This window comes from Cibotium barometz, chromosome 59 (genome assembly GCF_041138505.1).
Source record: "Cibotium barometz isolate CiBa-2024 chromosome 59, ASM4113850v1, whole genome shotgun sequence".
NCBI classification, from domain to species: domain Eukaryota; kingdom Viridiplantae; phylum Streptophyta; class Polypodiopsida; order Cyatheales; family Cibotiaceae; genus Cibotium; species Cibotium barometz.
The window spans coordinates 37,862,263-37,876,120 of record NC_141104.1 but is presented as its reverse complement, the minus strand read 5'-3'; positions in this window follow the sequence as shown (position 1 = coordinate 37,876,120).

The following is a 13,858-nucleotide window of genomic DNA, read 5'->3' as shown; positions in this document are numbered from 1 at the left end:
ATGAGGAGCATAGGGCGCTGGTGTATGACGGTGAGAGTTGGATCGTCGGGGGATCCACAATGTAGATGTGCCCTCATAATAGCCCAGCGCAGTTTAGGAGCTTCTTAGGCACCCAATGGGGAGAAGGCATGCCTTGTATGCATGTGTTAGTGTGGTTAGTTTTTTGTGGTGGGTCAACAGCTTGTATGGTTTTTAAGATGTGGGAGTGGGCTATTGGGTTGCTACTGAGTGTGGTGGGGGGGGGTGTGAGAGGCAGTGGTGTGTGTGGAAGGCTAAGCGGCCTCTTTTTGAGTGGGATGGATTTGTGGGAATTTGAGGATGGAATGATGATGGGGAGTCGAGGGGTGACTTCTTGGCATGGGGGAGTAAAGGGTAGTACAAGCTCTTCATCCGTCTCATGAGGACAGAACTTGGCCGGAGGCTAGGTGTAAGGTAGTCATCCTTGCATCCCAATCAATGTTGCACATATCGTGTCCCATCCAACCCCTTCCAAGGGGTATTTCTTCATGCATTTTTCCTGCAAGAATCACATAGAACATCCCTTCCAAGGGATTGGAACAAAAATGTGATTGTGCCTAAGTAGTGAACTTCCTGAGATGCCACTGTTGTCACTGTGGTAGGGGTATCTTTCATTGAAGATTCCCTGAGGCAACACAAGGTTTTATTGAGACATCAAATTGTAATTAGCTCAACTAGAGACATTTTATGAGGAATCTCGTCAAAGTGGTCATTCCTAAAACTACAACCAACTAGGTTTCACCTCCCATGTTTCACCTCCCATTCCTCCTCTTCGCGAGGTCTCCCACTTGGGCCATGTTGACCATGATTTGTTTCTACGCCAAAGCTTGGCTTGCCTTGCTTTAGCCTCTTGTTGGGCGGCTTGTTTCATATCTTCATGATCCTTTTTTTGTGGTTTCTTGTCATGATGAATGGCCCTTAGGGTGGCTTCACAGTGAGTGGGCCATTGTAGCATTTTAATTTACTACCATTGAAATAGCCCGCCATTTTGACACCATCTAGTGTCTCTATGCACATAGCGCCTTGCAGGGTTATCTTAGTGACTAGGAAGGGTCCTAAGCCTCTATGCTTGAGTTTCTTTTTATGCATTTTCATGCTGAATAGGAGGACCATGTCGCCCTCATTCATTTTTTAAATCTTTTAGCTTGTCGTCAAACCATTGTTTATGCCTTATATTTTCGACAATCATGCTATATACAGGTAGAAGGCGTATTTCATCGAGCTTTTCAAGCTTGAAAAGGTGATACCTAAGACATTCCTTGTGAGATTCTCTTGTACAGTGATGCATAAGTTGGGAGGACCAAGAACTCCATTGGAATGATTTCTTCAATACCATAAGTCAAACTGAAGAGGGTGGCATTGGTAGCTGCCTTATAGGAAGTTCTATGGGCCCAAAGTGTTGTCGGTAACTTTTGTTCCCAATCATTGCAGTTGGCCTCCACAGTTTAGTTAGAATGGCACAGAAAACCTTGTTCGTGCTTTTAGCTTGGCCATTCGCTTGGGGGTAATAGGGGGAGGACTTCTATGAGTGACAAGGAGATCTTGTAAGAGGAATTGGACTACCTCGTTAATGAAATATGTTTGATTGTTGCTCACAAGCTCTAGGGGGCAACAACTCATATATAGAAATTTTACAGTTAATCACACATTAACTTTCCAGGTAGCCCAAGCTTTGACACCCACTTAGTGTAACAGTCCGTAGTAGCAATAATTATATATCTAGCTTGAGTGCATCTAGTTGTGGGACTAATGGGCCCAATGAAATCAATGCCCCACTTTTCAAATGGTTGCAAGGAAACTATAGGGTTCAGGGGCATGATGTCCTTAAAGGCAGGGAATTGCAGTACGTTGGCATTCATCGCACCGCTTGACATATTCTACTGCATCTGCCCGCCATTAAGGTGGGCCACCATAACCTGACTATGAGGACTTTGCATGCAGTGATATCTACTGCAAAGTGCCCCCTAACACAGGCAGAGTAGTGAGGCTGTTCCTAAAAGCAAGACATATTCTCGTCTTCACGGACACGGTGTCTAAGAATCTTGTCTTTCCCCTTCCTAGGGTGCTTTTTTTTGTGAGCAATTACGGGCGAGCAGTTTTCCAAAACTAGCGAGTGTTTGAAATTGTAACACATAGGTACCTCTAACATTACTCTCTTTCACACTCTCTTTCACTCTCTCTCACTCTCTCTTTCTCTCTTTCACTCTCTCTTTCACTCTCTCTCACACTCTCTTTCACTCTCTCTCACTCTCTCTTTCACTCTCTCTCACTCTCTCTTTCTCTCTCACAGACTCTCTTTCACACTCTCTTTCACTCTCTCTCACACTCTCTTTCACTCTCTCTCACTCTCTCTCACACTCTCTCTCACTTTCTCTTTCACTCTCTCTCACTCTCTCTTTCACTCTCTCACTCTCTCTCTTTCTCTCTCTCTCCCTTTCCCTCTACCTCTCGAGATATTGACACATGTACACACCAACACATTTCACACTTTTGCAAGATATTGAATTTTTAAAACAAGTTCTAGACCAACCCAAGTGGGAAAAACATTAACTTGCTAGCAACAAGTAGACCACCATTGCAATGTTTCCACTATGAGGTACCTCACTATATTAGAGTTTTTTTTGGAGAACCCCTCTAAAAGTTTATAACCAAAGCTTACGATCCTTCCCCCTTTTTAGGCTTTGTTCCCCATAAGACTCTCTAGGCTAAATTCCCATTTTTTAACATAAACTCTATATATTCCCTTTGAAAAGCCCTATTTTTGGTGACCATCCCCCCCCAAAAAAAACCACTTTTTAGGTGATCATTATATGTAACAAGAGTGGGGATCTTAGCCAAAATGCCTAAGAATATTCCCTTAAAAGTTTTTGATACCCTTTTTTTCTTACTTTTTTCCAAATTAAAAAACATTGCTCACCATGTAGCTAAGTGTACGATCATAAAGAAGTTTTTGATACCCTTTTTTTCTTACTTTTTTCCAAATTAAAAAACATTGCTCACCATGTAGCTAAGTGTACGATCATAAAGATGCTTTGCCACACTCCTGCATTGTTGACCCCAGTGTGTGTAGCGGTTGTGGGATTTGACCATATGTATAAAGGTTGCCCAATGAGAGCCTCCACATCTAGCCTAACATTTGTAACTTGCTGAGTGTGTAAGATGGATTCATCTAGGTAATCCCTTTAAATGTAGTTACTAGAATAATGTGGGAGAGCCACGTACACATGGAAGCCTACCTAGCAACTTGGCCTTTGGTTTCATAGGGGCAACCTTCACTAGTCATGGCATTACTTGTTATTCTAGGCTTTACATCTTAAAGCACATGTAGATGGCATTACTACCCCCCCCCCCCGTGTATGGCCTGCACCATATCAATTAATGCCATGCTCGATAATAAGAGATGATATGTAAAACACTACTGCAAAATGAGATCACAATGATAAGATAGAGAAGATACACAAGAATACCAAATTGGGTCCTAATAAGGGCGGTAGTGTATTTGCTTGTTGTAGTGCAAGAAAATGAGGCTATACAATGAAGATACACAAGAACACCAAATTGGGTCCAATACCAGTAAGATTTAATAGTTTCATATATTAAAATATATAAACCAACGTATTTTTTGGTAAATTTAATATACTATATGGAACACTAGACACTAGTAGTTTATTTAAATGTGGATGATCTTGAGAACACTGATATAATGCATATCAACTCTTTGAGTTTGAATGATCATAAAAATATTGAGATGAAAAGGTTCAATCATCATTCTTACTCTTATCTTTTTTATTTTCATGCATGTGAGCATGAGAATATGTGTGTGTGTCTGTGTCTCTGTGTGTAGGTTCTCTCACTTCTCATCAGCAAATGGAAAATTAATGTTGTTTATTTGAAATACCACAAGGTTGTGAGAAATACCATTTGTGCATTGGGACATCCATTTGTAACAAAGCTAATGAAGTTTAGGTGGAAGCACCTAGAGGTGGAAGGCATACTACTAGAAATTTGAGTCAGAACCACTATCGCCCTACCTCTCTGAGAATAGAGACCGCGTTGGAGTGTTCATGTTGTCCAATGACACATTGGAGCGAGTGGAGGAAGACCAATGAAAGCGTTGACATGGCAGTTAGCTACCACATCATATTCCCGATGCTCGGCAATATGATGTGGCAGCCACTAGCCAAGCCTAAAGCGCTCCATCACCTCCATCACTTGAAACGGATGCTCCGTTACTGTCGTCTTTGACCTTGCTCTACGATTGCCATCTTCGCCGTCTACTGCCCAACTTCTATGATTTCTACGGTTGTCATCTTCGATGTCTACTGCCATCTAGGATTACTGGTCTTCGTTTGTGACAACATGATGTGGCTACCACATCATATTACCAAAGCTCAGCAATATGACGTGGTAGACGTGGCTGCCATGTCATCTTGCCACATGGGCATGCATACACTCAAAGATTAGTGAGTAATCAAGTAACAAAGTGACAAGCATATCCATGCACGAAGCAATCACTAATTACACACACACATACACATACACTACTGCATCATAGCATACACACATATATGAGCATGAGAGAAGAAGGCAAAAGAGAGATATATAATCCACTAGCACTTCACAAAGACAAAAATGAAAAAAGCTAGTAGCTTTTCCCGCAACAAATCATCGTCAAACAAAGGAAGATTTTTGAAAGGTCAAACGTATTTTTCCTCTTTCCCTTTTGGTTTGTGGAAAATGCCCTTTTTCTTCGAGAATCATTTTGTGGCATCCTGGTTGCAAGAGATGCTTTAGACTCATCCTCATTGAGTTATGCAACTCATCCTCATTGAGTTAAGCACAAATTCTTTATACTATTCTTTACAAAAGATATAATTCTTTGTAAAACATATACACGACTACTTGCGCAAAATCTAGAAGTAATTTTTTCTAGGACATGCAATCTCCCCCTATGTTTCGTGGGTTCAACATCCTCTTTTTAACAAATAATTTTGTAATATCTTGGTTGCACAAGCTTCCAATTGAGTGAAAGCATTATCTAAACCCAACCTTATTGTCATGCTCATGGAAGGAAGACACTAAGAAGAGAGACTTGTGTCTAAAAGCTATGAAGAGAGAAGTGTGCTCTAGTAGTGAACATCAAATGTTATTTTACATGTGTATGCAAAGAAGTATTTATTGAGAAGTGCACTTAATGAGCTTCTTATAAAACAAAGGAAAGAAGTAATTAATAATATTTGCTCTACTTTATTTAGGTGCAACACACCATTTCTTAGGTTGTCACCTATCCCATTGTCATAGGAGCTCCTTGCTCCTTGCCAAAGAGACTCTTATGTCTTACCTACTAAGAGATGGAATGTGCAATATGAAATGGGCACATAGTTTAGATTAGCTAGCTACAAAAAGAGTCACATTAGAAAAATAAAAAGAATAATAAAAAATAATGTTTTATTATAAAAATTAAAAATTAAATTTTTTTACTTTTTAAAACACTGAAGTAAAACTAGTTAACACTAACCCTAACCCTAATACAACAGTAACATAAATGATAATCATTTATTTAAGACCTCCTAAACAAGTGCAAGGTATAACTTACAGAGTAAGCCAACTCCATTGAGCTCAAGAGAGATTGAGAGAGATAGATAAGAGAGATAGTATCATTTTATTGGAGAAATTTTATTTTGCTATTGAGAGAGATAGATAAGAGATATATATATATATATATATATATATATATATATATATAGAGAGAGAGAGAGAGAGAGAGAGAGAGAGAGAGAGAGAGAGTAATGTTAGAGGTACCTATGTGTTACAATTTCAAAAACACTTATTAGTGTTTTTCATGGATTTTGTATTCAATGTCTCATGTATGGAAGCAACGTTTATCAATATCTCACAAAAGTGTGCACAATAGAGAGAGAGAGAGACAGATAAACTACAGAGAGAAAGAGAGAGAGAGACAGATAAATTACAGAGAGAAAGAGAAAGGGAGAGAGACAGATAAAAAGAGAGAGAGTGATAGACCGAGGGCCCCCCATTATTAAAAAACTATTGGTTTATGCTCACTCGAATTTGCTCACCAAAAATAATCTCCCCCCTTCTTGTCGAGTTGGCCTACAATGAGTTGGTAGGGAGCTACCTATTTAATTAGGTGACGTGCACGGTCCTGTTTAGGAGGGGGTCCACTGGTAAGCCGTTGGCTAGAAAGTGTGCAACCTCCTCACCCCACTTGATTAAGCAAAGTTGGAATAGGGCACCATCTGGTAAGTCATCATCCACTCCTACGATGGGTGGCTCGCCACCATTAGGGATCCTTGACATGTGGCCTGCCAAAACATGCTGCCAGTGAAGTCAAACTCAAGCAAGATAAGCAGCCACTTGGTGATTCTTCCAGTGAAGTCAAACTCAAGCAAGATAAACAGCCACCTGGTGATTCTTCCAGTTGTACAGGGCTTGTTTACCAAGTATAGAAGATCTCGATGGTCTACAAAGAAGATGAATTTGGTTGCCAGAAGATAATGGTGAAACTTCTTAACTGTGTAGACCATGGCCAACCCTTCTCTTTTGGTCATGGTATAATTTCTCTGAGCCTCGTTGAGTTGGCACGGCTTGCAAATCTGATGGGGAAGTCCTTATGTTCACCCAATTGGGCAAGCACACATATCCAACAGAAAAAGCGGAGGCATCAATAACACCATATTGGGGAATATGGGAATTTCCCATAAGTTTGGGACTTGTGGTCAAAAAATTGGATTTTCCATAACTTGAACACCGTTAATCCAAAATGAGCGCTTCTTGGCTCTTTAGATCCCATTTTTCAAGCGCTTTCCAATGATAGGTCACATGATAGGTTTTTGATAAACTTACAAGCATGTTATCCATGCCCTCCTTTTTTAGTACTCAAAAATGGGAATTGGGAGATTCCCAAAATCACGAATATGGTGTTCAATGTGGACATGACAGATAATGTTCCAATTGGGGGACCTAAGAATAGGAGCACTAGCCAAGGCTTTCTTGAGGGTTGTATAAGCATGTTGGCATTCCTCCATCCACTCGAAAAGGATCAAGAGTCCATAAAGAGGTCGAGCTATATCAGCATACATAAAAAGTAGCCAACATATCCCACGAAACGTTGGACTCCCTTAAAGTTGGTGGGTGGGGGCAACTCAAGGATGAGCTGCACTTTGCTATCATCCATGGAGATTCCCTGTCTCTGGAGACAATGTGTCCCATGATTACTCCATGCCTAATCCAAAATTGACATTTAAGTGGGTTCAATATGATATGCGATACACCCCTGCATCTTTCTAACACCTTATGTAAACGATCAAGGTGTGCCTTCCATGAGGAGTTGACACAAAGGTCATCCATAAAGACCTCAAGGAATTTTCGAAGATATTCCTTGTAGGCCGTGCAAATTAGACGTTGGAAGGTGCCAGGGGAATTGGTCAGCCCGAAGGGCATGACACAGTATACGTAAGTGCTCCATTCGATGGCAAAGACTATTTTGTGCTGATCCTTAGGATTGAACAACACCTGATTATAGCCAGATAATCCACATCAAGGAAGTTGTAGGCTTTCTTTCCTGCTACTCGTTCTAGCACAATGTTCGGTGAAGGGTAAGGGATAATGATCCCTTATGGTGGTGGAGCGGCATTGACCTTTTTTTGAGGTCCACGCACACTCTTACCTTCCCATTCTTTTTTGGGAACTGTCAAAATGGGTGATACCCATTCTTTTTGGGAATAACGGGTGATACCCATTCCGTATGCTTTATTTTGTAGATGAATCCGAATTCAATGAGTCTATCAATCTCTTCTCAGACCATCTTGGAACATTTTGGGTTCATAGTAGCTGGAAGCACAGAGAGGGAGAGAGGGCTCATGTGTGGGGTGTTTTGCTGATTAGCTACAGTTGATGTCACAGGGCAGCTTGATTGAGGGCAAAAGCGGAGGGCAAAGGCGATGTGTTTCTTGAGGAAGGGTGAGAGAGGGATTAGCCAAGATGAATGGGGCTTCTTGTGAGTATGCATCCCTGGTGTTGATGTGAGGGTCGTGTATGTGAGAAGGTTGTGTGAGTGAAGCTTCTGTGTCGGAAGAAGCTGTATGAAGTGTTGATTGGGAATCAAAGATGAAAGACACTGGTGATGTGTCTGGTTATGTTGTTGTGTTGGTATCCTGTGTGTGTTGATTTGCAGGAGAAGGCGTGATTGACGTGTTTGGTGGTGTAGTCCACGGGTTACACTCTCACAGCGTACTTTGTGCCAGCCTTTGATTACCTCGTCACGCACACGGTGGAAGTGTATGTGTTGCTGGGTGTTTACTTGGTTTATGGTACCCTTGTTTTGGCTATTCTTTCTGGTGTGGGTGGGTGGTGAAGTGTAAGAAGTGTTCTAGCCGATGGCTAGTGGTGCCCCCGTTCGTGTTGTTGTGTCCAAGTTTGGGAGGTGAAGGGCTATAGAGGCGTGGTCTTTTCTTCTTTTTTTCACCACACATTCTTCTGGTGCCCCCACTGAGGAATGCTCAGGGATTGTTTGACTGAGGAGAGCTCAGGTATTTCTCTTACGAGGGTGTATGCCCCAGAGTGAGAGATTGAAGGAAGGTGTTTTCTGGTTTTTCTTGGTCTGAAGGTGAAGCTTGGGGATAAAAATGATGTCATATCCGGAGTTTTTTGGTGGTTCTAATGAAGACATAGCAGATTTTCTTGAGAGGTTCGAGGTCGCGTGCATTAGCAACCTTGTTGATAATGAAGAGCAGGTGTTGAAACTTTTGAGGATCTTTTTGAAGAGCGATGCTAGAGATTGGCTCAAAGGTTTTGAAGCAAAGGAAGCTAAGACTGTACCACCTAGTGTTTTGACATTAAACATGTTGACAAAGTCTCTTTTGGAGCGGTTCCAGCGAGTTGAAGACTTGAGTGTGCTATGGCAAGAACTCAATGATTTGCGACAAGGACAAGGACAAAACGTGGATGATTTTTTGCATGTGTTCACAGGGTTGTGGGATCGATGGTGCTTTTCTTTGCAGGGTGAGGCTCCCCCGATGTTTGTGAAGAAAGTATTGTTTGTAAGTGGTTTGCGTTGAAGCTCAAGGTCGAAGGGAAGAAACCCAAAACGTTTGAGGATGCTGTGCAGATTGCAAGGGACAAGGAGTGGAAGATGAAGAAGATGGCAGAGCTCGGTATGCATTCAGAGGGTGTGCATGAGGATCTCTTTAATGCTGGAAAGGATGCCAAATCTTTTTTGCTGGAAGGAATGCCTTTAAGGTCAAAGCAGGTGAATAAATGTATGCTTGATAAGCCGTCAGGGTTCTTTTCGTGGTTTGAAAGTGTGTCCGAATGAGGATTCCATATAGGTTCGAATAAATGTATGCTTGATAAGCCGTCAGGGTTCTTTTCGTGGTTTTAAAGGGTGTCCGAATGAGGATTCCATACAGGTTCAAAAGCCAAAGCAAAAGGAGTTCTTGACAGGTCTTGAAGAGAAGCCATTGTTCTTGGAAAGCGGGGTTGACGAAGACGTTATTATGCCGAATGAAGAGATGGAGGTGCTAATTTGTGTAGAGGAAGAGATGTCCTTGCAATCGTATGCCGATGCTGTTGTGGAAAGTGCTTTGGAATGCTCTTTGGATGATGAGCTGAACTGTGTTCTTGATAATGCACTGGATGATCTGTTGGAATTGGTTTCCTTGGAGAAGGTAACAAATGCTTGCATACCAGTTGTGCAGGAAGGGAGTGATGGTGTGACTGATGATGAGTTGGATGCTACTTTGGTGGATGATGACGTGATAGATTTCGCAGGTGTGGTTGCTGATCATAAGGTGTGTGTTTCTTGTCATGCCCACCAAGGGAATGAGTCGGTTGTCAGTTGTGAGAATGCATGTGAGGCTATTGTTGTTGGTCACGGGGTCCACGATGCTTTGCCTGGCAGTTTGGGGAGCTTAGACTTGGTAGGGATACCTGTGCAAGATGTGGAGAATCTTGAAGGATCACCAATGGTCTTGAAGCTGAAGAAACTACAGGGAAGTGACAATGATGAGTCTACAGTGCATGAAGTTGCTGTGTTTGATGTTGATGGGCTGAAGGGAAATGGGTTTATGGTGGACACACCACATGTTGATGCTCAGCATATGGATGAGTGGTTTGTCTATAGTCTTGGTCTGGCAGTTTGTCCAAAGGGAGAGTTGGAAGCCAATGATGCAGGTTGCAAATTGGTGGATGATCATGAGGTGGGACTTGAAGATCAGGTGTTTGTTAAATCAGTATATGATTATGAGTGGGAATCATATGTGTCAGAAGGGAGTAGAGGTGAAGAATGGTTGTTTCCATCACAAGACCATGTGAGCTGGTATGGAGAAGGAAATGCAGTATATATTGATGAAGCCATATATGAAGAGCCCAGGGGGTTGCTGAAAGTGGAAGACCATAACAGGATATATCAATGGTTATTTGACAGAGGAAAATGCTTGAAGGATTGGAAGGTAGATGCACCGAGATTTCTTTTTGATCCTGGTGGATAGTTATTGGACTCTATCTTTTTGCTGTTGAGCATGAATGCTCTAGCAGACAGGGGGGTTGGCAAAGTATGTTAGGTGTTTTTCTAAAAGGTGTTTTAGGCTTGTGTACATATTGAATGAATGCATGGCATGTGTGAGAGTTTTGCTCGAGAATGCCTTGGCAGATGTACAGGGTGGACGGTTTGGCTTTGGGCTTGTACAAGTTTGTTCGAAGCATGGTCTAGTGAGGTCAGCTTCTGCAGGTGGTATCAGCTATTTGGCAGCTCTGAATGTGTGCGCGTCCCAAGAAATAAGTGGGCTTTCGCAGGTTGTATTTGAAGGTGTGAAAGCATGGAGGGAAATTGAATATTGATGTGGCTAAGATTGCCTTTAATTTGGTGTGAAAAGGAAGGTTTGGGTGGAGCAGGATGGAGGGAATATGCTAAATAAAAGGTGGCCATTTTCCAAGCCTAAAATAAAGAATAAAATGACCAAATGTGGCTTGCCTTGCTGCCAGCCTTTGGAAGGTTGGCGAAGCCGCCTTGTGGGAGAGTTGGCCGTCGTGTAGAGGCAGGGGGGAAGCTTCTCCAGCAGCATCAGCCACAAGCGCAGGAGAGAACCTGAGAAGAGAAGGTGTAGTTGGCGTAGCCGGGTTCTACAGTGAGCGGACACGTAGGTGCTGTGAAGAAGGGTGGGCACCTTGGGTAAGAAGAAGCTGCAGGTGCTGAAGCTTGGTGAAGCGGACAGGCTGGAGAGTTGAGCAAGAGGGAGTCGTCGCCCTGGTGAGTCTATAGAGAAGAGGGAGTTGACGCCTGGAGGGGATGTGGGCTGCCTCATTGTAGTGAAGGCTCGAGGCATCTGCAGACGTAGGGAAAGCAGGTAACCGCCTTGTGTGTAGGACTGTGGAGTGAAGCTACTACAGACTAAAAGAAGTGGTCGCCTTGTGGTGGTAACGTGGCGTGGAGGCGCAAAGGATAGTAAGGGAGCCGCCAAAGAGAGGAGCTGCCGCCTTTGTGGAGTCGAGCTCTGGCGTGGACAGGCTAGGCGCAGACTTTGAAGAGGCGCTGAGTGTGCAAGGGGTTCATGTGAAGCTGGGAAAAAGAAGGCGGGTGATCTGCAGGCTGGCGAGTCGGGGTTTCTGGAAACAGTGGTGTGGCCGTCTTTGTAGCTGGAAGCACAGAGAGGGAGAGAGGGCTCATGTGTGGGGTGTTTTGCTGATTAGCTGCAGTTGATGTCACAGGGTAGCTCGAGGGCAAAGGCGATGTGTTTCTTGAGGAAGGGTGAGAGAGGGATTAGCCAAGATGAATGGGGCTTCTTGTGAGTATACATCCCTGGTGTTGATGTGAGGGTCGTGTATGTGAGAAGGTTGTGTGAGTGAAGCTTCTGTGTCGGAAGAAGCTGTATGAAGTGTTGATTGGGAATCAAAGATGAAAGACACTGGTGATGTGTCTGGTTATGTTGTTGTGTTGGTATCCTGTGTGTGTTGATTTGCAGGAGAAGGCGTGATTGACGTGTTTGGTGGTGTAGTCCACGGGTTACACTCTCACAACGCACTTTGTGCCAGCCTTTGATTACCTCTTCACGCAAGTGTATGTGTTGCTGGGTGTTTACTTGGTTTATGGTACCCTTGTTTTGGCTGTTCTTTCTGGTGTGGGTGGGTGGTGAAGTGTAAGAAGTGTTCCAGCCCCGATGGCTGGTGGTGCCCCCGTTCGTGTTGTTGTGTCCAAGTTTGGGAGGTAAAGGGCTATAGAGGCGTGGTCTTTTCTTCTTTTTTTCACCTCACACCGCTGCTCTTCTGTAGCATGAGCTATGGCTCTTTGTCTATTTTGTAATCGGGTTACAGCATTGAGAGGGACTGTGTGGATGAAGTCGTCTCTTACACTCAACAGGTTAATGCTGTGCTAGGATTAGCTTCACGAGCTGTCCCCATTGTTCTAGGTCTCAGCGAACAATCTTTATACATATGGTCAATTCCACACCCAATGCATAAAGGGTTTAATGCGGGAGCACCTACCGAGGTACTTGCCATCCCTTTCTTGATAGGATACTCAACCATTTGTGGTGCGGTCTTGCGCAACGATAGCATTGCATAGGTGGTCGTTTTGCCATTATATTCATGTTCCCTGTGGCATTGGGGCAGCTAAGTACACTGGGCATATTTGGTCACCCTCCATCACGTAGTAGCTTAGAATTTGACAAGGCAAACTGGTTGGCTCAAGGGTTTTGTAGTTAGGGCCTTCTTGAATTTCCCCCTCATCCCCTTATTTGAAGATTTTCGTCAGGGTTAGTTGATAAACTAGTGTGATTCATGGAAATGGGGGTTGAGGTGGGAGAATTGGGTATTTTTGGTACCCTAAGAATTCCTCTTTGGGCCACTTCTTGTCCTAGTTGAGGTGGATTGTGGAGAGCAGAGGTGCTGGCAAAGCCATGCCTTGGGTTTGCAGGCAAGGCTTGAGGTAGAGCACAGGCATGCCCTTTACTGATAGCAGTTCATGGATTTGTGATTGCCCCATCTTTGGAAATATGTGCAACAATAGAGGGTGGGATGGGGTCATAAATGTGGAAACTCCATGCTAGTATGGTTAGCTCAATAGATCGGGCACCTTACAAGCTCCCTCTTTGGATGGAGATGGGATTGGCCGTCCTTGGCCGATTCTCAAATGTTGGGTCATCTGCTGCATTAATGCAGTGGCAAACTGCTTATTTCGCTTGATGTCTATATGTGGACCCTTTTCTCTTTCCATCAGATTTTATGCTGGTGGTCTTTCTTGAATAAGGCTTCCTCATGGAGTTCTTAGGAACGTGTTCCCTTGAAGTTGTCCGCAAAGTCCATAGCACTCCCCTACAACATTGTTCGAAGGAGGTATGGGCCAAGGCATACAATGAATTGTGTAAGGGTATGTCATTCAAAACTTCTAGAAATCTCCTTATTAATCTTTCATCAAAGAACTTGTCTCTGGCACTCTGCCAACGAGAGTGGAGATATCTGACTCTATTGATGTCGTCTCAAATGGTTTCACCATCCCTTTGTCTTGACTTTGTGCAACTGATCCACCAGACTCCATCTGTACCTTTACAACGATATCCTACCTTGAAGGCCTATTTGAAGGCTTCAAAGGTGGCCTTATTCTCAACTTTCAAGGACCTAAACCATTGGCCTACTTTAGTATCTAGGATGAGGCCAAAGGGACTCACCTTAACTTGATCTTCCATGTGGTCAAAGGCTTCACAAATCTGGTTGAGCATCTCCACATGTGGGATGGGGTATCCCATCCCATCAAATTTAGTGATTAGCTTTGAGATGTTTGCAGGTTTGTTCTGCTCTAATCTAGATCCTAGTGTAGGTTGCATTG